The 27,183-nt window shown below is 33.3% G+C and overlaps 1 protein-coding gene across 3 annotated transcripts in view; it reads right to left on the reverse strand.

Annotated features, from left to right (window-relative positions):
• Window positions 1–15,041, reverse strand: part of LOC124366264 — a 235,476-nt gene extending 220,435 nt beyond the window's left edge. For all 3 annotated transcript variants that reach the window (XM_046822662.1, XM_046822663.1, XM_046822661.1), the window contains exon 1: window positions 14,943–15,041. The gene's annotated coding sequence lies outside the window, so the exon portion shown is untranslated. The remainder of the gene's footprint in view (window positions 1–14,942) is intronic.
• Between the last annotated feature and the right edge of the window lie 12,142 nt (window positions 15,042–27,183).

A 27,183-nucleotide genomic window follows, 5' to 3' on the forward strand; every position in this document is an offset into this window, starting at 1 on the left:
CTAGTACTATAGTATATAAAAACGTAAATTCACCGTAGAAGGCGGTAGCGAGAGAAACCTGTCGACCAAAACAAGATCTGAATATCGTGTTATTTCAGCACAGACCGACCAGAACGTGTAGACAATATGGATATTTCACGATGTTACTGTATTTCAAATGTTATTGCTCTTGCACAGTTTTGCCAAATGTTATATTTTCTTTTTGCTCCACATCGAGTACTTCAGTTCTTCTTTTATTTTTTACTTCATTATTTCAGTTCGGTGATATATGCATTAAAATAATAAAATCATGTTTGTGCATAGAGAGTAAAAAAGCAGTACGAGATACACGTTGCGACCATCCGACCTGAAACGTGAATGACGTAACGTAATATCAATATTCTAGTCTGTCACGCATGGACATGTCGAACACTCTCTATCACAAACACACTCTTTGCTTTTCAACTTTGTAACAAATACTTTGCACTTTTACCATAAATCCTGTAGTCTTTCATGATCACGTAAGAAATTTGGCTGGACTGTGATTTCAGATTTCTTCAGGACATTTTTTTAAGGAAAGGCCAATCCCTTTTTGAGCCTTATTCTGTCCGTCCTCATGGGCTACTGGCCTGTGCGAGGATCTTATCAAACAGAATAAGGGGAAGAGTCGATACAGTACAAGGTTGATAGTACTGATAAAAAGTGCAACGGTCACAGACAGGATTTGAACCTGCGCTATCTCTAATTCAGACCCAAAGTCCAAAGTCTTAAACCACTCGACCATCGGTACTCTCATCGCAATTCACATTGGGGATTTTTCGGTACGTACGATTTTCACTTTACTTTGCACTAAGAGGAAGGTGGACGGAGCTAAATTCAACATTTACATTGATTCAACCCTTCCCATCATAGATATGTTATTTGTGAAAAACTCTGTAGCTCCATTGTCTAAAACAACATTGTAGTGCACTGAATTTTGGTCAATGAGAATATCTCTTTAAAAGTTCGTTTTGAGTTTCTTCGTCGGCGACTTTTTTGGACCTCTTCAGACGACACGACTCCAGGTCTCAGGAGTCAAGTCTAAGACAGTGTTAGATACCAGACGCTGCACTAAGAGGAAGGTGAACTGGAGCTAACTCAACATTCACATTACTTGGTTATTATTTATTGCAATTATTTTGTTGAATTCTAGAATTCTACAGTTTTGGATGGAATTCGAAACTTTTTTAGTTATAGCTTATAATTTTCATAACAATTCCTTACTCTGCGTTTTCAGAAAACGACGTTTTTTTACACGTAATGTATTTTTTTATATTTTGTTGTCTGATTAGATTTTTGGTATACAGGTTTACGGTTTAGGCTGTAAAATCTTGTTAACATATTATATGGTTAAAAATTCCGTGTTTAACCATAAGACGGATGAACCAGAGGCACAAGTAGCAATTTTAAGTATTAAATCAGTAATTTAAGTGACTGGAGTGTAACCACCTTGAGTTTACACCGTAAAAGCAGTGGTTAACCTTTAACCACTTTTACACCTGTATTATTGGTCGTAGAGTTGTGTGTGTGGGAGAGAGAGAGAGAGAGAGAGAGAGAGAGAGAGAGAGAGAGAGAGATGTCTCATTTTAAAATCAGTATTAATACGAACCCAAATGATTTTTAGTTTCTTGGTAAACTTTATACTTTTTGAATCAGTAAACGTAATTTACAAATGATATTAAGATTTTTCTCAGTAACCGATAAAAATACCGGAAAAAACGTTTGGATTCGTATATTAAACGTAGCTTTAAAATGAGACATCGTCTCTGATTCTAAAATAAAATCGTAAAAGATTTGAAAGTCTTGTATTATTCTTATGAGGCTAAAATCAAGATAGCAGGATCGCTCTTTGCGCGATCAACGGTTTGGAATATAACATTATTAAGGTGTCAGTTTACTTTTGGCACGTCATAAAAACTGAAACACTAAATCTGGTAAATGCCTTCTTCTTCTGGTGCCAAATTCTAAATTTTAAAATTAAGTGTGAAAAAAGTTACCAAGTCTGAAAACATGGTGAAGAACACTCTGAAAGTCAAACGCTTTTATCACGCGGTATACAATTTTCCGAAACTACTTGTTAAAACAGGCAAAAAAGATCAAAGAAAATATGAGAAACTGGAAGAATAATAAATAAGGTCAAAATCTGATGCTCTTGCTGAAGAATAAAAATAGCCTTTTTATTCGTTCAGGATATGACATGTGGACAAAATAATTTCTAATTTAATATATGATTTTTATCATTATTGCAATGTTTATTAATTTAAGTGGATACAGTCACGGCTCTCTAACTGAGAGATCACGGGTTCAAATGCCGAGGAGGTCCAATCATGGTAGGCATAATAGCCACAGTGATTCAAAATAAGCCAGCATAGCCAAGAGCTGAGGCATAAAAAGAGAATTAAAAAGTTAAGTTCTAACTCTATGTATTGAATAATAAACTAATACATTGTTTTCTACAAATTTTCCTCATTCATCCTAGGAGAGGTTATGTATAGAAATAAATCTAGATTGGCAAAAACCCATAAACAACCAAATTGGATCAGGAATCATGTCATATAATATCTACACCTGGAGTAAGACAGAAGATATTCATGGTTTCTCAAGTAGTTAAACATACAAGACAATCTGCACGACAGAGCCTGCTGGTCAATTCAAAATGAAACTCCAGATATTGTGCCCTAAAGAAGATCATATGCCCTAGGTATCTAACAGACTTGGGGTCTCATAATTCTTTTTTGGAAAGGAAAGATGTCAAATGGACAAAATAATTATTGATGTTTATAATTTGGTAGCACATTCACCCGGCAAGTGAGAGATCCGGGTTCGACTCCCAGCGGAGCAAGTACTTTTTGCTATTCAGTGTTTACTCGTATATATATAGTAAGATATATATATATATATATATATATATATATATATATATATATATATATATATATAACTTGACAGGATAGTCTGTAAATGTTTCCTTATTCGATCTTAATTCGATCTTCAACTACACATTAAATTTCCCCGTTTTCCAGAAACAAACAGCTGATGAGTGACACACCTTATTCCTAGATGAAAGTGCGAAATGAACGTGAGATCGTTGGGAGATCGTGACAAGAATGTGATCATTGGTATTTTGAGACAACAAAATTTAGGAAATTTCCCATCGTTATATGTTACTAAAGGTAAAACAGAACGTTTCGGGAACTAGTATCAGTCCTCTTTTTCCGGTTTTTTGGAACCTAAAACAGATATGTGCCAAAAAATAGCAAATCATAAAAATAGACGTGAGTAAAATAACAAGCATATATTATTTGATGTAAAACTATGTGTCAAGTTTAACTTTAAGACATTCACGGCAGTTTAGTTAATTTTTGTTTGCACCTGAACGCTGAGTTCTTAAGACGCAGTTTCAGCTTTTATAGTATTTAAGGAGTGCAAATTTTCGAACCCCTGATATACTTTCAAATCTCAAAAATGTGCTTTAAACAAAAAAGTTAAGCTACGTAACGTTTTTTTATCCTCAAGGCGATGCTATCAATTTAGGATTTAGAAAATATTGTTCATTAAATATGATTCTTTAAGGTAGCTTCCCTGAATACAGAACAAGTAGGAAACTAATTTGAATCACTCCACTTGAAATTACAAGCATTTAAAGTACTGTAGGAAGTGAACATGACACTAGAAGTTAGAACTCATGTACATGCTGTAAAAATTCATATTTTTATATTTGGTGTTTTAGTTTGGGCCTCATTACAAAATGCCTAAATTCAAGACTGAATGCCTCTAATTTCATCTAGAATGATCATAAAGCATCTGAAAGAACTATGAATTTAACGTACAAGATATTTTCAAAACGCAGAATCGATTGAACCACCTCATAACAAGGCTGAATTTCAGTGGTATTACAATCAAATCAATATCTAACTGGTTCGGATTCCATGTGAAACTGGATCTCCCTGTATACTACGCGATCCATACATGAACCTTTTTTAATCAGTAGCCTAGAGGTAACGATGAAACATGACATACCATACATCATTAGCCTCAAATAAATTACAGAGTTGGATCCATTCACTTTCAAACATTTTAAAATCCCATGAGTTCCGTTATGAAAACACAAACAACTGGAGTTCCCGACAGACAACTGGAACAACCACATGAGACAACAGCGCCATATTAATAAGTCCCAGAGTGCTAAACGGTTACTCCTGTACTTTATGATGTACACATAACAATTACAACTGTGACCTTTAACAATCATTCGGTTAAATATTTTATGATAACTCTATATACATGAAACAAAGTCGGGTTAGTTACACCATTTATAGCTCAAGAATGGCTGTTCCGATTATAATGATCTCTGATTTGTTGGATTCGTCTCCACACCGATTAACAGCATAACTATTAAATGTAGTAAGTTCTCCTCCGTAAACTAATGGTTATAGTCTCGGCTCTCTAACCGAGAGATCACGGGTTCAAATCCCGTGGAGGTCCAATCATGTACTTTGTAAAATAAAAACCAGTGAACATCGAAGCCAGCATGACTAAGACGCTGAGGCTTAAATGAGAAATCTAAATACTTATACAGCCGCATGTGAAACTGACTGACTTGACTCACTCACTGATATATAGGTACAAATTCTAACATAGTTCTAGAAGTGCTGGAAACTTGAAATTTGGCACGCAGGTACCTTTCACAATATGACCCGAGAGGAAAAGTCTGAAAACCGGACATTTTTTACTTCTAAACCCCTCAAAAAAATTCGAGAAAATTCATGCATTTTTCACCCCTGCAGGCCTTTTTTGTAAGCCCGCTAGCGGGCGAACCGTTGGAGCTAGCTCGGATCTGACGAAAAATTCATAATCAGAAATGAAATGAACTACAAAAAAGGTCCAGTGACTTTTTGCTCTATCTTCCATGGTTTAAGCGACAAAACGCTCGAACATTTGACATTCCAGAGATTTTTTCGCTTAAAATAAAGTTTCGAGCCCGATAGCGGCAGCCGAACGGTAGGTCGTAGCTCAAATCTGATTGACCCATCAAATTAGCAAATTAAGTGATCTACAGAAAAAGGTCCAGTGACTTTTTGCCCTTATCTGCATTGGTTTGGCCGAAAAACGTGGTTATGTGCAATTTATTTGTAATATTTACGTGAACATTTTGTTTTTGGTGTCGATAGCGCAAAAACCATTGGTCGGAAGTCAAAATAAAACAAAGGTTTGATTTAGAAAAATGAGGTGATATTTACAAAAAAGGTCCAGTGACTTTTTGACCTATCTACAATTGTTCGACCGCAAAAACGCGCTTAAATGGAATTATTTTGTGATTGATACGTGAAAATCTTGTTTCTGGAGTCGATATCAGCCAAACCGTTGGTTGGAGTTTAAATTTTTATAATTCAGTAACTAGAAAACTATGAGATCTATAAAAAGGTCCAGTAGCCTTTTGTCTTATATCCTTTAGTAAGCCTGTAAATCGCTTTCAATGGTAAAATATTTATCGTGTTTTTTTCAAAATGCACATTTTGGTTGTTTTAAAAGTTTTTGGTACTATGATTTGTTCAATTCATTCTGGTTCCGGATTGAACAATTATTACTACGTTACCTAGTGATTACAACCCCCCTAGGGAATTGGCTGAGCGTTAGCGAAACGTCAATAGTATAATAGTGGACAGAGAGAATTTATTTATTTTAACACACACAACAACCTCTAAAAGAGAACCACGTGTGTGTTAACACCCAGTAAACAATAAACCCCCCTCTGGAATTTCCCAGTATGACCAGATAACCTCCTGAGTAAATTAAACCCCTGATGTCTTAACCCCGGGTAACATTAACCCCCCCCCCCGGAAGTATCTGGTATGACCAGATAACCTTCTGAGTAAATTAATCCCCCCTAAAACAACTTAAAAATAATGACTCAGGGTTGGGTTTTTGTTATATTTTACACTAAACAATTCACAATAGCCCACCAGTGCAGTCCTTTCTCCACAGCTCCGTACTGGCTAAACCAGACGTCGTAGCTAAAATCGGACACCAGAATCGAAAGATAAAATTAAATTTCCGACAAGAAAGGTCCAGTCACTTTTTGTCGTAACTCTAACGGTTAAGCCTTAAAACGCTTCCAAAGTCAAAAGTTTGGGTAAATCCGGAAAATTAAACTACGATATACAAACATAATCTCTGACTTTAGTTACCATCAAATTCTTCTTGTCTTCTAATTTCGCGAACACATAACTTAAATGTTCTAAGATATCTATTGATTATTATTATACACCACACATCAATTGGCTGAGCGTTAGCGAAGCATAAACGACCCGTAAGATTCTTGAGAACCGATTACATGAAATTTCGAGACCTCATGTCTGAATTTAACCAATCACTAAATCCCTCTTATCCCGAATTTTAAGCACTTACTTTGGGGGCCTGGGGGCGTAGCCCCCAGCGAGCCGAAGGCGAGTATATATATATATATGTGTGTATGTATGTATGTATGTATGTATGTATGTATGTATGTATGTAGTAAAAGTATACGAAAAAATCGGACAAAAAATTTGTATTTAAAAGTATAGATTGAAAGAGCTTGTTAAATGTAATCAAGAATTCTGTGTAAACATTGTTTTATGACAGCACAACCATATATTTTATTGATTTAACCACTATTTTCAATTTGTTTACGTTTTAGTCTTAAAAGCATAGAGTAAGCTTGATAGTAACAACACTTCTTATTACAACCTTTTCTGCAACCGCTGTTGAGCACAGAGAAAGATAATATCCAGATAAGAAAATTAATAGTTTTAGTAAAAATATACTTTGTACTGTAATTTTTTGCAAATATTAAGTACCTATGCAGTGCTTGGTCAGTACTGCAATGCAGATATCAAAGACAAAATTACTATCTAATATTTTATATGAAACCGATCTTAGTTGTCTTTTGACAGCTAGGCTTTTCAGTCCTGTGTACAGTATATACAAATATTTGCTTGGTCTGGAAAAACAACTATTGCATAAAAATACTGAAACCAGAATAAATTACAATTGTTATATGTATTTTTTGACATCTTGATCATAGCAACAAGGCAAACTCAGCATTGGCGTCGGAAATATAATTGCTCATACAGGTGCAAATCGTACGAAATTGCGTGCGAAGCGGCGGGCAACTGCTAGTTTTCTATAAATATAAAGTACGTGTGTGATAAATACCGTTACATTTACTAAAATAGTCGTATCTTTGATACTGAGAGAACTCTGCCGGGATAAAATTCATATTTCGCAATATCTCCATTCCGCAGTAACGTTCGAAATTGCGTGTGCTTTCTGAATGCAAGCATCTACTTTGGAAAATTGCAGTTCTTTGAACTTTTAATAAATTTAAACTATTATACACATCAAGAATTTCTTTCACTCTAAACTCTGTTGGAGATTTTGGATACATGCATAGTTTTCGTGAGGATTTACAAATATTTTAAGTATCCCTGACAAAAAATCTTAAAATTTACCCTTAAAAAACAATTCAGTTTTAGTTAGGCGTTTGGTGTTACTATCATATCTACTTGCACCATTACACAAAATTTAAAGACCCCACACATTTGGAAAATTCCAGTGAATAGCCTAACTTAGACAACTATAATGTGTGACAACATTGAGCTCTAAATAATTAGCGTAAAACAGTAGAACAAAAAAAAACAAAAAAGTTTTTAAAATTAACTAAACGGAATTATAGTGTGATGTAGGAATTTGCTATCGTTAGATGTTACAAAGTGTGTTTCTACGATATATATATATATCCTCTTCGTCAAGGAAGAAGATAACTAGTACATAAAATGCATAAAATGTATATATATATATATATATATATATATATACATAAGTATATATATATATACTTTCTTTTCCTCCTTTTTGATGTACTAACTATCTTCTCACCTGACGAAGAGGATAGATTTCAATCCTCGAAACGTTATACATTTTGTAACACACGGCGATGACAAATGTTATCCTTTCAAAACTTCAATCGCCAATAACAAACTTTAAACAAAGAATAAACAGAAGGGATATTATCAGATCAAAAACTAGAACTACGGCAGCCAACAGCTCAAATCGAGGTGACTATCCCACTGGCAGGGCGAGGAGTTGGAAACTGCAATAATTGGCAATTTTCCTCGAACTCACAACAACTTCTACAAATCACAATTGCCGTTATTACAGTTGTTATTACAGTCTTTCAATGAGTTACATGCTATGATAAATCCGCAATATTTTTCTCTAGATGTCCCCAATGCCGCTACTCTTTTATTAGAGTGACAGACATATAGGAATCAGTAATCACTTGAAAATTGTATTTGTGCTTATTTCTGTCTGTCTGTATGACCGCACGATATCTCGAAAACTATCTGACCTACAGACTTGGAATTTTGCTTGAAGCTACATTTCTAAGTTGGCAACACTGAGTTCAATGATGGTGCATGTCACTTTGTAGGCTTTGGCTGTGCGAAGCCAGCTGCGTGGTATAGTGTACTCCTGTCTTGTAAATGTAAAAAATCTATCACCGTAATCCAAAATTTAAATTTTACAAACCAAAGATGAAATACTAGCGGACACTCAGCTCTTACTGTTTTAGCATGGACCAGTTACAGAAAACGTTTGGTGACCAAGTAGAATTTCTATAGTCAAAAATTCATTATTTTCCTTTCTTGATAGTCAAAATTGAAATTGTATGTACTCTAAACTAAACGTACTTAAAAAACTAGGCGTAAACTTTAGCACATTTTTACATACCTTAAATATTGCTAAGACAGTTTCAAATTTTAAGTGAACCTTTTCAGAATTACTCTCAACAGTACGCTTAGTCGAGAAATATATTACAGTTTTTATTTTGAAAACAAAACTTCAAATTGGTATTCAAATATTTGTACTCGTATTTAATTATATTATTAGAAAACAAAAAGATCTTCTCGAGTAGCCTCCAGTAAAAGGAAAACAATTATAATTGAATGTGCTGAAATTATGAGATGTAAATTCCAAAACAATGGCAGCCCGTGGCGTGAGCTGAGTTACGTACGGGTGCCAGCCACCATTGCCCCTCTAGGGGTATTATAAAAGGTTCATCTCATTCGTTACAACATAATAGAAATGGTGATTTGTGAGACGCTTATTAGTGAAAAAAGTTTAGGAATATTGCCACATCGCGCGAGTAAAAAAAACTACGGAGTTCTCGTTTATTGTGACACTGTTACCTCTTCACTGGTATTTATTTAGATTAGAAAAAAAAGAATTTATTTTCCAAGTTCTCTATCGTCAAGAAAACAAATTATTGAAGAGTAGCTAGTGGTCATGTACGGCAGATTAAAAAAAAATCAAAATGTTATAATCATCAGTTGTATTTTTACGTTTTAGTTTGGATACAACTCCTAGGAAGGTTTATACAGATAATAGGATCTCAGGCATTTGGCATTGTTATATGACACAAAAATAATAGATTTGCGTTTCAAAAGATGGCATCTGATATCTTGTTCAGGTGTCAATGAATCTCGACAGTCTCTCGCCTTTCCTGGCACGATGAAGAATTTTTAAACAATTATTAACTAATCAACAACACATGGTGATACACTCGCTAAGGTTCCAACTTAGACATTGGCTTAACATACATAGGAAGGCTTAAGCATGTTCAACAAACTTCCTAGAAATGCTTGTGACATTGATTTTAAATGTTTTAAAACAAAACTGTACAGTTGGCTACTGAGGAATCCCATTTAAAGTGTAAATGAGTGTTTGGATCTTTCAAACATAGACATTAGCTTTAATTGATGACCTTGCCTGTGATATTAATGTTTTACTTTTGTGCTTTCTTGTATATCATAGATTTTTTAATACTTTTTATCATTAAGCATTACTTTAAATGGAACTTTGAGTGGTAATTAGTTTTGTCTTTCAAATATTGATTAACTTTAACTGTTAACTTGTCTTAATCTGTGTTACCATTTGTTAATTGTTAGTTTCAATTTTCTGTGAAGAATGGATTTTAATACTTGAATTCTATTGTAACTTTAAGTAAATATGTACCAGTAAAGACATATTAACTAGTATTTACTATTATTTGTTTTGTAATTTTTGGCAATTTGTATGAGTTACTAACTTGATTTTGTTGCAATAAAGATTTTGACATTGATTGCAAAAGTTTACGTCAAAAGCCAAACGTTTACAAAAAATTCAACACCGCAAGGAGAAAAAAGTGCTAACTAACTAAATTATTACAATTCCGTTTATTGAGAAATATCCAAATGCCAATGGCATTTTTAATTAATAGCACTTACGATTTGAAGGAAAAGGACTATCCCGTGAAGCGAACTTGTGACCTCTTGGTTAGAGAGTTACAGCCTTATCCTTACACTACGGTGTAGTTCGAGTATTACACATTTCATATCGCACATTTAAAATAATTATTCTTTGTAACCTCAGCATATTTTTATTTTTGTTGAACATCCACTGTTAATACTTTATAAAATACTATTTTATACGCATAAAACCACTAAAATGTTTTAAACTATAATGTCTGCGTGTATAAAAATAGACTCTTTGGAATTAGAATCGGTAAGCTTAATCCTCAGAACCGCTAGCGGGCCAATATTTGATATGTCTGGTAGCGCTGGAAAACTCGAGATGAGCGCAAACAGAACACATGTTGCAAGTAAAACCATCACACGGTCAAATGAACGGGATTTGCCTACACGGCAAAGTCATGTATCGACTCAGTTTTCGATTCACTGAGCCATATTACCTTACATTAAGTCGGAAAACTGTGTCGTTCGGTATAAACTGTAAATAATTCTTTACTGCATATACAGTAGACACTGTATGAGTAAGCCAATCGGTTTATTTACAAATTTATTTATTCTGTAATGTTCTTCTCGTTGCCATCATGATTACATAATTTTAAAGATGATGTAAAGATTTTCGCCAACATTAAATGAAACCCCATAGAGTACATGAGCCGTTATCGAATGCTTCCTTATATAGACATTAAGGTTCATGCAAAATATCAGGTCATGAAAATTTTAGTCAATGGATATCGTTAATAGTTAATAGAGTCCAACGGACTGTACCGTTATTTAGTTTCATGATATATATTTGAAACTACATTTTAGTATTTTAACTACACCTTTGGTGAGAGACCACCATTTTGAATGTAATATAAAGTAAATTTGTAAATAGTAAAGTAACTTACCTATGATGATGTTTTTTGCCACATTAATACAGATATACTCCAGTTGTGGCAATGTCCTTCTGACGAGACCTCGTTGTCGTGATTGTAAGTTTTCACGATAAATGGCTAATACCGTCGCGATTTTGTTTTATGCGAGACCAAGGCTTTGAGTTCATACCAAGTTCGTGAGTCCTAGAATGATTCTTCTTTGGGGACTACTTTGATTCAAACTTCCTTTTTGTGCCTCCAGCTGCAATGTCGAGTCAAGATCCTGACGCCACCTGTGTAAGTCGAAATCAAAGTGAAGGGAAGTCATTTTAAATTTTAAAGAAGGGATTAAGTCCACAAATAAAATTCCAAAGAACATTGGAACCACCAATGCCCACCCTCAATGACATAATTATAGTTAATTAATTATTACTCTATTTTGGCAGTAACGTGGCAAGACATAATTTTATTTTATCATCTAAAACTTATAAACTTTGCAATACCGATTATTTACTACTACGACCTCTGGGATCTACAAACCCCATTTGATTCGTTCATTCGGTACAAGATAGACAGAATAGAATTTTTCCAGCTCCTCTAATGATATGCTTCGCTAACGCTCTGCCAATAATTATACTACGAATTATAGTAGTTGGTGGTAAACTTGTTTGGATGAATCTTGTGGATACAATAAAATATTACTTTTACTTTTGAACAGGAAAGCGTAGTGTTTTGTAAATGCGACTATCCATTTGCTTGTATTACAACAAGAGAAATTACTAAGCGTGTGTCTGTGAAAACGTGGTAGCTAGAAAAGTAGTTTTCTAGCTACAAAGACATCAATATACACAGACATCATACAAAGACATCCTAAAGACATCACGTCATCAGGACCCCCCCCCCCCCCCACCGTCAATCATTACAGATAATTTAGTATCTAAAACAAGATCATTGTGATGTACATAATATTTTTAAGTAGAAAGAAAAACTTTTATAATTTGAAGCACAAAAATAAATGAATCTGTAACAAGTCTGTATTCAATTATCTTTTTACTACCTCCAATAATAACACTGATTTACGAATTATTTATTTGCAGTGAAACTTAAATTGAGTGCCACCTTGATGGCATTGCATAATGCTAAAGAAAATCATATTAATCATAAAACAAATTGTTGGGCCTCTAGTACTTTTTGCGCAAAACGTCCCCCACTTTGATATGGTACTATGAAATTTGGAGTAAAGTTTAGGCTGGTGTGAATTGTTAGATGAATTCAATCTTCCTCAAGTATAGATGTTCTAGAACTCGTCAGTCTGCTACATCAAAACTGTCAAATGCTTTGTAGTTCCTAATTTTGTGCTTTACGTAATTGTAGTGGAAAAACAATTTTCTCGGCGTAACGACTAAAACAATTTAATAGCACTAAACAATCGTTACTATATCCCAAACTTTTTTGGTATTAAACCTTCGATTTGATTTTTTCCTTAGGACAAGAAGCTGAAAAATTTCACTTAGTCCTAAAAGAACTTTTGCGCTGCTTCCGGAGTGATAGGATATTCTGGATGGGTAAGGTTGGATTGAGTTAGAGGCCGCCTTTTGTCAAAATCCATGAGGAAGTATTTTGGACACTACTCTCATTTATGGTTCTTTGGAAGAAGGGGACGCCAGCTCTGTACCAGCTCTCTAGTCAAAGCAGGCAGGGGTGGCACGCCCTTAGGCTAGCAACAGCCCTTTAAGACTTAGGGAGCCCTACCAACTCCAACAATCGTCTACCGCAGTATACTATACCTATAGATCTACTCTTATTCCCCAATATCTCGACATTTGGGATTATAGATGTGCTGCTCCTGGACATTCATAAGGTTGCCCAGATTTAAGTGACACATCGGAGTCTGCTGTACCCAGTGTGGGTTCAACTGGAATGTCTAAACCAGCCAGAAAACCCTACGGGAGGGGGGTTGATTTGGTTATAAAAAGATAGTTGGGTACGGACTGGGAAGCCAGTAAGATCGCTATCATCTTCTTTACAATGATAAATTCGACTAGATTGTAGTTTGCCCTGGCTAAGCTCTCATAAAACAACATGATTGTAGTAAGTGAAGCAGCGTGTTATTAAAAAACATTTTCACGGACTTGAAACTTATTGGAAACAAACTTATCGCTTATTAGTAACAATATTATTTGTATATACTATTTTATTTTTTTAATTATTATCTGTAGCGCATCAACCGGAAATGTGAGAAACAATGACGATTATAAGTATATTATATACAGTATATATAAACAGTACAATCCTGTAGTCTTTTTAATCACTTCTTGGGAGGAAATAGAAAGTTTTCTCTTCATCTCTTCTAAAATGTTACATAATAAGTTAAAGTAGTAAACGTTCAATTTTTTTTCTCATTAGATTCATGAACGTTCCCTTATAAAGGCATTTTACGTACTTAATTGCATTTCAGTTCATCTAATAAACTATTTATTCACGGAGGTTGCTTCAAAATATTAGATAATTGCGTACATGCTAGCTAGATCTTACAAAAGAATTGTAAGTGTAAAACCAATAGAGATAATATAACCTCCAAATTATACAGCTATACTTCTTTCTCATTTTTTATATTTTCGCCCCACCACAATTACAAACACTGGGGGAGAGAAATTTGAGGGACTTTCCTCTAAACCAGATTTAAGGAGAAAAGTGAGTAAAATTATAAGGGTATATTTTCAAAATATCTTTAGTGTTACCTTTCTTGAATATACAATAGTTTAACTTGTTAATAATAGGCCTACTGCAACACAAACTAACATCAATATTATTACAGCATAGGTGGTATACGTTATCCCTGAAAATTAAACCACTCAAATCGTTGTAAACCTTAATATAACTTATTATATACCAATTGTCCAAGACCTGTCGGCCAATCTTAAGAGTTAGTCACAAATTAACCGATAAAGGAGTAAAGCTTGCATCTTGACGTAGAGAACGGACTGTAAACGTATCGACTAATATATTTGATTATGAGTTGTATCGAACCGAACTATTATTGATAAAATAGACCATCGATTATCGCGCTTATTAATGACTGACACAGAATGACTGAAGAATGTGTAGATGTCTGATGAAAATGATAACTAAAATTAACTATTCATGGAATAATTAAATAATTCAAAGCAGTAATTCTTCTTCACTCACCCAACACAAACTTGAATTTATATTTTCGCACACCCCAAAGTCAAAAACTTATATTTATCAACTTCATATAGTCGTACATTGGAGAATCATAATTTTCCCATTTCACTACTGGTAGATGACGCAACTATTTTACCTGCATTTTCCAAGAGATCAGTTTTGAAATTTAAACTATGTTTGATGTTTTACAAATGAACTGGTACATAAAATTCCGTTCCGCTTTATAAACAAATTGCTTAAAAATAATTTATTCAACATTTTTTATAGTTAATATTTCATAGAGGGATATAAAAAACCTAATCAAGCGTTTTCGTTAACGCCTGATTCATTTACATTTCCATATCACTGATTTCTTTTAAATTAATTTAGTTCCAGTTGTAGTGGAAGTAAAATGTTGTTATCACTAGCGAAACACTGTAAAATGTAAAAATCAATGCTTTATCTAAGCAGATAACGAAGGAGCTGTAGATAACAAAGAGAATACAAAGTATCTAATGACACATTTAAGATTAAATGTACTACTTTCTTAAACTGAATGTAAAGGAGAAAAACTTACATAACAGTAGAGATGTTTTAATTACATGCAAAAAAATCACAAAACCATAAACGTCACTATTTCTCTTTGTCAACCGAACACCTCTAGGGACAGACGCACACTGAGGCCTGACACCACCAAACAGTCGGAGGCAGTGTGGCCAACCTAACTCGACTGAATAACCGTATTTGTTAGTAGCGTTAAGAAACAAAAAAGTCGTATTAAAAATGCTTATTATTTAATTATTTCGGTTTATTTTTCTTTATTTAAATGCCCATATTGTTATACCATTTTAAATTAAAAATTAAAAGATGAGCGGAAGTGTTCAATTTGTCCTATATTTTAACCGAGGTTGTTTAAGCCACATTATTATCAATTTGTTTGAGTTTATTTACAGATTGTTATTTCTAGACGGTATTTTACCAACGGTACTTAGTTTTGCAGCAAAAATTGGAAGTCAGTTAAGATTTAATATTTGCTCAAAATGTATGTGCTCCATGAAATTTCTTAAAATAAATCAATACACACCTCTTATTTTCTGATAAAGAAATGTTTTCCAATGTTTTAACTAAAATAATAACATAAAATTGAATTTGTTTCCAGTGGTGATAAGAGAACAAGTATTACAAATGTTTAAGGTTACAAATGATTTTTAATTTATTCCCTGTTATTTGTATCATATATTTCTTAATATTTCAATTATCCTGTTATGTTAAGTATATATTGCTATATATATTTTTTATATTCAGGACATAAACTTTAAATTAAATTTATTCAATTGTTTTTTATTAATAGTGATGTATGTTGGCAGAGAAATAGTTTAATTATTGCCTGAGATTTAGCAAAGCCTATCACTCGAGGAGCTGGAAAATGTTCATTTACGTATGTCTGTCTGTCTGTCCGCACGATATCTCGAAAACGAACTAACCTATAAACTTGAAAGTATGCGAAGGCTTCTTCATTTCTATTTGAGGAACACAGAGTTCGATAATGGTGCATGTCACTCCATGGACTGAGCGGTAGCGAATATTTTTACATGGGCCTTATGGGTACCCATGATGGCAACACATCAGTAGCTGTGTTGGACAACATCTTCGAAATTGTGTTGATAAGTTCGTTATGTGACCCAGGATAACGGATTTGCCATTGAGTTACGAATTAAACTGGAAGAAGTACTGGCAGTACCTACTGCTATCGATGTCCTCAGTAAGCGATTTATTAGTGAAACCTTTCTGGAAAATATTTGCAATTTTAAAAGGATTCTGTATAAAGATATTTTAATCCTATCTACCTTACAGCTTTTTCATTATTGTCATCCTTTCTTAGTCGAAGATCAATATGAGAGGATTATGTAGTAAAATTTCGGCTTATGTATGACTTTTATTTCTATCAATACATAATTCTGTGACTGTTTGAAGGGAAATTTGGCTGAAAAGGATACAAATCTTTTGAAAATTCTTAGATTTATTGCTACAACTTTGGTGAAGTTTAGCAAAAAGGACATGATTTATCAGAACTATTCAAAAAATCCCCAAAAAAGATGAAAACTATTCCTCACCATTCAAAGAACTTCTAACCATATCCAAGTCAACAGCGCTAAAGCTTTTGTAAAACAGTGTTTGTGTTGTCTGTGAGAACGATGTCATTGCAACAAAACTTGTAGTCTCTGGTTCATTAGACCTCATGGTGATAGAGACCAATTGGGCATTATGATCAGATAGGCACGGTGCATGTACATTGGAAGAAAGATCATTTGGACCAAGGTTTTGTAATGACACTTTCTATGCATGAACCCCATTGGTATTATGCCGTATCACAGAACCAATTGCTATCTTAAGTGAAAAACTATTAATACGATTTGACAACCAAAGAATTCCCTAGTCCACTGGTTTCCAGACATGAACTTAGAAATCGCCACATATCAAGACCCTTGTTTCAGGTTCATAAACAGACTGAAAGACTCCATCGACCTGTAGAGACCAGATAGGATACCTATATATAATAATAATAATTCTTTATTCTGCCATAAATACAAATACATAGTTTTACAAAGTAATATTAATAACGAAAGAATAACACAATTTATAATGTGTACCCACTCACATTCATAAACAATTGTACAACTCATCGTATAAAAGTGCAAATATTATATTAACAGTGAAATTAATACATACATTATGGCTAAATAAATAGGGCCCCTTGGAGAAACCTGAATTGGGATCGCCATCACTTGGATGAGCGAACTAAAACAAAGCTAGCAGCGACTCGCAACGCAAAAGAAACGTATACATAAAAACTTACTTTAAATAATGAAAAATAAATACAACCCAATCTTTCTGTGGTTCAAAAACTGATGGTAGACAAAGATGAAGATGCTAAGTAAAACAGTCATACAAAAAAGTAGCACAACCATCAGATATCTTAATTTAAACTTGACAACCATTTCAACCCAACCTCCCTATCTTAAGCAGGTCATAAACACAGTCTTGTCCAAAAAGCCATATTCTTACATTTTTCAAAAATTGTATACATGAGACAAAATTAGGAATATTGAACAATCGTGGTGCAACACTACTATAAAATATTTGGTGAGCAGTGACATGGGACTTGGCACCCAAACTATCTGATATCTTCTTGGGTTGTACCCCGTTTATATTGTTAGTATTACAAGATTTAAAGGTAGAATTCAAATTGCAACTGACTCAAAGTTACGTTCTGATGTATAGAGTTCTTCTTTGTACAAGAATAGGAGAACCTCTACCACCAGTATGCAGATACCACCTCAAACCAAACGTGGTCTACAGCATATTGCTCCAACGGTACAGCCTTCGAGGTATAATGCTGTCCAGTTACTTTGTTTGAGCCAGTGTTCAGACAAATAATCAATGTCAACATGGTTACTGTGTAAAAATATTTAAAATATCAAATTTATTTGAAACATATTGTGCATTTTGGTAAAGTACCTGTGGCTTTAGAAATGAACTTTTAGGTGCATTTATAAAAATTAGGCTTATTTTGATCATCACCGCAAATAGGCGGAGGCAAACTTAGCACTGCAGAAGGAGACATGGCTGACACAACTGCCCGATAAGCGTGTTATAGGGGGATTCAGAGGAGGGTTCAGGGTAGGGTTCAGAGGAGGTTCAGAGGAGGGTTCAGAGGAGGTTCAGAGGAAGGTTCAGTGGAAGGTTCAGAGGAGGGTTGAGAGGAGGTTCAGAGGGGGTTGAGAGGAGGGTTCAGAAGGGATTCAGAGGATCGTTCAGAGGGCCTCGTACACGAGTATATCCTGAGTTATCACAATAGGAGAGTTATTTTTGCAACCACCCATAGACCCAACAAACAGATTTCCCAGAGTGGCGAACTGTTGGCCATCAAAATAACAGGTGACCCAGAACGCATCACTACAGTAGGGACCATCAGAGAGAGCAGTTGAGGGAGGAGCTTGTTTGGCGCGTGACCTTGGAACAGCCAATGAAGACTGACCGACGTTGCCAAACTTGTTCTCCGCTGAACGGACTTGGAACAATTCACTTCTTTGAAACTCCAGTACTATCGTAACGGTTTACTAGACAAAATGCCTCCGGGTGTTCTGGATCTGTTAAGCGGAACGACTAGGATGGTAACTGTTCCAGGTCCGCTTGGATTCCAGGCAACCACAATATTTTCATGTGGCTACCTGTACCTAATTATTTTTATTGATATATTCAAATCATTATTAATTTATACTTTAACAAATAAAAATTCTCATATAACTTTTAATGTCTGTAGACGTAATGAATGAACTTTAACAAATTACATTTTCGCACAGCTATACCTAGTTTAAGGCTAATTGTTTTAATTTGGGATCAATAATAGTAATTGAGTAATAAAATTTTAGTATTTAAATAATGGAAGTTCTTTTAACATATAATATTTATTTTACTGTTTCAACGTAACCTTCTTAATATATAATCAATTTCTTTCATTGTACTTTATATCATTATTTTAAAATATGTGAATTTCAATAATATTTCTTATTGTGTTTTGTTGCTTGAATAAAATGGTCTTTAATACACTTGTGGATTTAGAATTAAAATAATATTTGCGAATATAAGCATTCACAAAGTTTAATTTTTATGGAACTGTGTATTATGGTGCACGAAAACAATTTGAGCAGACTTTGTGTTTAAAATTCAAATATCGGAACGTAGTATTATATTGTACGTGAACGAAATCGGCCAGAAACAAATAAGTAGACAAGGACTGTCAGAACGGAACGCATGGAACTGGAACTATCTCGCGGAAATAGTTCCGAGCTTGGAACGTTTCGGTCGGAACGGTTCCAGTTCCGGAACGGCCTGGCACACACCTATTCGCGACTCATAGTGTAGACAATTCTGTTGACTGGCTCTATTTACTAATCTCGGTATGACATCTGGTTTTGGATTGCTTTCGTCAATTTAAAATGAATGTAAACTCTTCGTGCTAGTCGCGGTATGCCCACACGCATGCTCACGGGCATGCGCGCAGGTCACCATCATTAGTGTCACGCAGATTGCGACTGATCACTGAATTATATCTTATCAGATGTTATAAAATATTGTGCTACAGATCAGTCTTTATGAGAGCCATAATCACAGAGTATAATTTACAGTAATTACTTTATCATAATTTAACGCAGATATACCCTGGGGTAATTGGGATATTAATTTGCAATGACGAGTGAAAATGATGTGGTTCTCTCAATACAATTCGTTGTCTTTGTATTTACTGTAGCGTCATTTTGGGTTAAATTTGTTAATGGTGTTTTTTGGATTAAATCTGTGTAAAGCCTACTGATATTTTTTACTTATCTCAATATTCTAGCAGCCAATATCCAAAAATAATCTTTGCAATGGTATTGTACCAAAAATATCGGAAGGATGAATAATATAGGTATTCTTTTTTGAAGTTTATTTTTTATGATGGAAAGATTTTGAAGGTGACGGGATTTTGCGGTACATATTCCATTGTGCAGTGATACAGGAAATCAATAACACAACGTTTCGAGATATTCAATCCGATCTCTTCCTCAGGCAAATAACTAACCAAACACATTGTAGTTGTGTGTTGGGCTAGTTATGCACCTGAGGAAGACATCAATTTGCAGATCTCGAAACGTTATGTTACTGGTTTTTTTCTTGCAATACCATCACTAAGCAATAGCTAATAATATATGATATTACTTTTTTTACTGCATGGACTACTTTTATAGCTTGAGGAAACGTTGTCTCATTTTATTGAAATGTACAAATGTTTTTAATTACTACACCCAAGCTCCTTACCCTCTCAGATACCAGTTCTCGTAAAAACTTTGATTGAAGTTAAAATGTATTTCAATCACTAGACTTAAATTTTAAAAAAATTAATGAGACTGCTCGAAATTAAATATTAAAAATCAACTAAATTAAATATTAAATATCAAATTAATTAAATATTAAATATAATTGAATCAACTTTAATTCCAAACTTTAATTTTACGGAATAACACAATATTTTTATTAAAATTATCATCAGTATTTTACTTATAGTCTACCAAAATAACTATAGAAAGAAGTACTTATAAGTTTATTCAGTGGATGATACATAGACATGTATATAACCTAATGGTTGCTCGTTGAGATACTTGGGACACCAATTTCATATTTTACAGGTCACTCAACTGGTATTGGAATGTGGGAAATCAAACTTAATTACTTCTTTTACATTTGACATAAATAATTAAACATGGCATATGACAAAACTAAAATAAATAAATAAAATGGGTAAAACATACAAATATATCTCCCTATTAAAAGAAAGTTAAATTATAAAATGGATTTGTATGAAATAAATTAAGTAATACATATTAAACAACTAAAACGGCTTCGCACTTTTTAATGATCTAAAAAGAGTTTTTATTAGCACACATCTTGATAATACATTGTAAGTTGTTAATAAATATGGTCGCAAAAATATATGATCTCTTAAATACTTCTTTATTAACTTTAAGTGTTTTAAAAGAATTATTATTTGTCTCTCGTGTATTGTAAAATAAATTTTGAGTTCCAGTATACTTGAATGCACATATACCGGAAATGTAACTAAAAATGTAAATGTAAAACTAAAAATGTAAATATACTGGAAATGTAAATATAATAGAAATGTAAAAGATTCTTAAAACTGTATAAGAAAACAAATTCTGTATTGGAATTATTTTCAACAATCTAAACGAGGTTTTGTACGGTATGATCTAGATTTTCCATCATCACACGTTGAAAAGATAGATAAATGGAAGAAGGTAAACACCGTGAAATAAATTAAAGAGGGTATTATTTAGCGGTAAATTAAAGACAAACAATAATGATAATAAATATAATATATTCATTTCCTTATTTAGGAATAAATAAAAGGGGATCTTTACTTAGAGGTAAATTAAAGAGAGTAAATATTGAAGCGTGAATTCATTATTAAGAGTATCAACGCATTTCCTATCTACTCTTTCCTATCCTCTTCCTATCACTTTCCATCCTATCACTGTTCATGAAATTATAATAATATGGTGATTCAATGATCATGCATCCGTTAATAATAGATTCGATAGTTCATTGCTATAAAACTAAGGGCTAAGTAGATAAGCAGACCCGGTTTTTATATCGCTTTCTGCAATCATCGATACTTATATGTCGAATAGCAGAACTATCAATCGATATTAACCGAATATGAAGTACTAAATTAAAGTCACGTGTTTCAATTTAATAGAAACAGTTAAACAATTGCGTAGTCATAAATAATACAGGAACCATAACCATTAATCAAACGATAAAACTAAGAAAGTTAATAGGAAAAATTACATTTAAATAATAAAGAAAACGTAACAACAAAAGAAACATCTTGAAACCGATATAGACGCAGTAAATTATCTTTTAGTGTTATTTTTTACAGTTTTTTAAAGTTAACTATCCTTTTTAATTCAAAAGAAGTTACTAATTGAAAAAGTTGTGTTTAGAATATGAAATTGTGTAGTTGGTGCTGATGATTTAGTTATTGTTCAAATTAATTAGTACTGGTTGTTGATATCGATGGGTATAAAAATTAAATATTGTTTGACAACATCGATATAAAAAAATAGAGCCCACTTATCGTACTCTACCCTAAGCAGTTGAGATATATGTTATTCTTGGGATTTCAGAGATCTAGGGGAGATTTCGTACACTTCGTCTGTATAGTGATTATAAAACATAACCTAAAAAAACACAATTAATGGTGAGATTGTCTATGTAAGTTTCTTTTTCAGTTAGTAGTTTTAATAAATCATTTCCGTATTGTTATTTTTCTTTGTGGTGTTAAATTTCCATGCTATACAGAGCGCAAAATAGCATCACGTTCGATTTGAATAAATAATAAAGGCACAAAAGACAAGTGTGCTATAATAGACTCTATCAAGTCATGAAAGGCGGCCAAACTTTGGGCCACTCTAGGGCTTCTATAGGGAGTTCAGTCAAAGCTTTATTGAACATAGTCTATCAATACTTTGGCACTGAACTAATTATAGTAGCTAATTTCCATCATTGATCCATTAAGGAATTTTTATTAGAATTTGTTACCGCTTAAATATTTCTATTTTTATACATACGAATACTTTTATAGAGCAGGTTAAATATGCAACGTATTTTAATCGCGTAAATGGTGAGTAGATTGGTTTGAATCTGTGTTCTGGTACCCTATATGAATCTATTTACAAAATGTTGAGTTCAAAAAGGTGATTAAACCAAGTTGGTGATTAAATTTAAGAGGTGAATGCTAAACGGCACAGACAATTCTCTCCAGATCGTTGCTTTTAGTTGAGTTGTCATTCTCTTAATCTCCTAATATTTCAGGTATGGCATGCCAAAGAGGCGTTAGTTATATTACAACGTAAGAGATGTCAAGACTTTTTTCAAATAGATCTTTTGTAAGTCACGATATTTCTATGTTCGATGCACGAACTAGAAACTGTAACCTACACATGAAATGAAACATGAGTAGGTAGTTTGTGTCTTCTTTGGTATAAATGAGCAATAAACTACGAGTAAACATAAGTAGTTTCGTCTAATCGAAGAAGAAAAAGAATTAGAGGCATAGATAAATATGAGCCATCAGAGCCTACAAATACAGACTACTTTGTATCTAAACGTAGCCTACTGCCGTGAGAAAACCCAAATGTATTTATCTTTGTGTTGCAAGAGATAAATAAAAAACAAACTTTCACAAGGTACTATTGAAATAGAATCCCATTAAGATATAATTATTTATGATGAATTATCCCAAGCGTTTTAAGCCCCAAACAACAGGATAACAGGATAAACAACAGTGTCGCCGCGATGCAACAGTTGTCCCCGCAACGTGTTGCGAGAAACTCCCTGTTATTTTGACAACGGTATGACAACAACAATGAATTCATTAGTTTTGTTGCCAGCAAAGGTAAGCTTGAGATGAAAACTGTCAAAAGAGTCTGACTCGAAACTCTTCACCTGTTATTTGAGCAACGGTTTTAGAATGAATAACAGAGTTGTTGTATGGCCATTTTTATTTCATTGCGGGAAATACATTTATAGCTCGCTTATAATAATATAGTAGCTTGCTTATAAGGTTTATGACGCCCCAGTGTAATTTATATTTATTAAACAAAATAAATTCTTCATGCGTGTTCTGTAGTTGTGTATAGTTATTATCTGTGCATTGCTTATACAGTATTTATACAATTGAAAAACCTGAAATTAATATTTGATTTCTTTCTTACTAATTAATTATTCTAGTACGTAGGCTTCTGCAAAACCATATTGATAGTTTTTAATTGTATAATTAATTCTCAACGATAACATTATATGAATTAATTAGTTATATAATAAAACCAGTTAAGAGTTTTATTAATGTTTAAGATGCTTATTGGCTTAATAACATTGTGTGTTAAAAGTTGCATATATCATATCACAATAAACTCCACAATATTTTTATAGCAGTTCCAACGAAACAGTTACTTTAACAAAATCCGTCAACGCATAAAGCGAGCACGATGACTTCCGCTTGCACAACCCGAAAAAAATGTTACAGTTGAGAGGCATCAGCTGTTAATCCCGGCTTGTACAAGCGTACCTCACTGTTGTAATATTTACTTCACTTGTCAAGTGAATTAATCTTGATAATTTAGTTTCGTTCTTTGTTTTAATTATTGTGATTCATTACTTTAACTTTTAACTTCACAGTAAAACTGTTAATGAGAGATAAACTGTGAGTTTATTTTGGATTTCTTGTTGGATTTTGTCTTGTTTTCAGTTGGACGCTTAATGAGAGGTTAGGTTATAATGTCCAGTCATTTCCCTGGTCGGACTTTGGTAAAGTAACTGGTGAGTGCTCTTTGCTGTTGAACATCGTAAAATCAAACCCATTTACAATAGGTAAAATAATTAAGAAACATTATGAAGACTTTGAACACATAAAGCGTTCAAGAAAAAATCTTTTAGTAAAATGTAAAAACCATTTGGTGGCTAATAATTTAGTAGATGCTAAAAATACTTGTTGCGTTACAATGTTTTTGTACCCTCAATTGGAATATATTCTGTAGAAGTCATATATATGTAGAGCGATAAATATCAGAGGATGAAATCCTTGAAGATACAAAGTAAGATGAATATTATTCAGGCTCATAGGATTAAAAGACGAATAATTGGCGAACTAGTTCCTACATCTTTTGTGAAGATTACTTTTGACTCGGACAAACTACCCGAGTATGTAAAACTTAATTATGTTCAAATGAAGGTAGATCATTCATTATACCTGTTAAGCAGTTTTCGGTGTTTTGCCTACGGACATGTAGCAAGTACACCCTGTACTAATAATAGCCTATGCAGAAACTGTGGAGAGAGTTTTCATTCAGATGAATATCAGACCCCTTTAAAATGTATTCATTGCTTAGGTCCACACAGCAGCATATCTAAAATATGCCCAGAATATACCCGTCAACATAACATTAAGGATAGGATGAGTGCAATGAGAGGACTATCATACGTCTATCAAGTTTTTCCCCATAACATATAAAAAAATCAGAGGTAATTTTGAAAGGCCTAACTCTTACGCTAGTGTCACCAAAACCCGCACATATGAAACTAACTTTCCTGAGCTTCCATAGTGAGAGTAACTATAACGTTAAATATATTTCCTCAGAGACAGAAACAACAAACTTAATTTTTAAAAAAGCAAACGGACTACTTTTCACTAAAACTATTGAAAGAAAAGATTAGGGAGCTACAACCAATCTCTTCTGAAAATAAAATGAGAGAAATCTATAATATTATTACACAGTCTAGTGAAGTATAAAAGTTAACACTCCCATAAATAATTCAAGGAAAGCTTTTTCACCAAAACCATGGTGGACAGACAATTGTTCCCGAGCTGTTGCCCAAAGACGGCTAGCATTCACTACATTCAAGAAACAAATGAATGCAGTTAATTACAGTGCATATAAAATAGCTCAACTAAGAGGTTGATGAAACAATGCCAAAATGTACATGGTTCAAAAATGTTCAAATGAAAATGTGGGAAATAATCAACATTCTAAGATTAAGATTTGGTCACGCCAATATAAATGAAAACATATACGTATACTATTGGTGAGTACTTCACTCTGTCATGTCTGAGATGTACTTTAGATCATAGTGAGACTTTGGAACGTATCGTTTTTACGTGTCCTGCATATAACCATGCTAAAAGCCAAGGTTGAAATTAATAAAGATAAGATAAGATAAAGATAAGAATAGAATAAATTGTCAAAACTTAGTTACAATTCTCCAGTCAAACAATCTAGAGATTTTTAAAGAATTATATGTATTTTAGAGCTCAATTAAGAAATTCATTTAAAACAAAATAACTCTCTGCAGACTACAAACATAAATGTAACCTGGATAAGGTGCTTCATTTAAGGAAGCCTGATGGACCCTTAAATTATCTTAGATCCTTACAAGACTTCTACGTCAAGAATCAAATAGTACATTGAGGCGGCATGGGATTTCCCGAAGCTTATTAGCCTAGAGCTAACAATTAGAGAAAAAAAAAGAAAAAACAAGCGTACCTTTAAAATCGTCGTGCTCGCTTATGCGTTGACGGATTTCGTTGAGAAAAGTATTGTTGGAAACCCGATAAAAGTAAAAAAGTAGTTGGCATCTTTCAAGTGTTTTATAAATATACAGGTTGTTGGGTTATTTGACTTTAAAAGTTTTTATCAGACGCCATTTTGTTAATATCGAAGTAAATCATACTTTTAGTGTTTTGCATTTTCTTCTTATTTGCAAAGTTTTGTATCTGTAGATCGACTATTTCTAGACATATTAATTTTTTTTATAAAAAATACAAAATGACGGCTAGCCGCTAAACGACACATTTCTCCACTAGAAACCATTTAATTTTGATTTTAACTTCGTTAAATTTCATGCTAATGACTTTTGCCAGTAATCAACTTAAACGGTTATTCAATTAGTTCAAAAAATGTAATATGAAGCGTTTTAGAAAAACATTTAATTTTCAGTTAAATTACATTGAATGCTTTAATTTAAGCTATCTTAAAAATTGACTTCAACTTCAAAGAGCTATTACTACAGCTAATCACCTATAACAATAACATCTCTTTGTTATTTAATAATCTTCATATTTGCCCCTTGCCATTTTTTAAATAAAACTTGTAGTTTTTTAGATATTTCCAAAACATCGCTAAAAACATTCATTTGGGCTAAAAATGATCACTTTTAGGTGTCCATATCTCAAAAATTATGGATTTTACAAAAGGTTCTGATAGATATTTTTTGCTTAGAATTTGTTCCTCTCTTGAAAGGGAAATTATTTTCCACAAACAAAATTTCAATCCCTGGAAGGGGTAAAAGCACACATCTGCACTATATAACTTTTGTTTCTTGGGCTACTCCTTAGCCCAGTCCAAATTTCACGCAAATCCATATAATCCCACAATATTGGTAGCCAAAATGCTTCAAAGACAGTGCTATAAAAGATAAGATTCTTGCGATAACACTAGTATTAAAATTTTAATTGAAATCTCTACATTATTTTGTTACGTCTCATATTTTATTACATCCAATATAAAAGGTATATACATTTTCCTATAGTGTTAAAGAGGAACTAAAAAGAAAGCTCACTAGAATCATAAGGATATATCAGATCCTGTAAAACAGAAAATCAAACTGAGAAAACATTTTGGAAGACAAAACTGCAGGAAGAC

The sequence above is a fragment of the Homalodisca vitripennis genome, chromosome 7 (assembly GCF_021130785.1).
Source record: "Homalodisca vitripennis isolate AUS2020 chromosome 7, UT_GWSS_2.1, whole genome shotgun sequence".
Taxonomy (NCBI): domain Eukaryota; kingdom Metazoa; phylum Arthropoda; class Insecta; order Hemiptera; family Cicadellidae; genus Homalodisca; species Homalodisca vitripennis.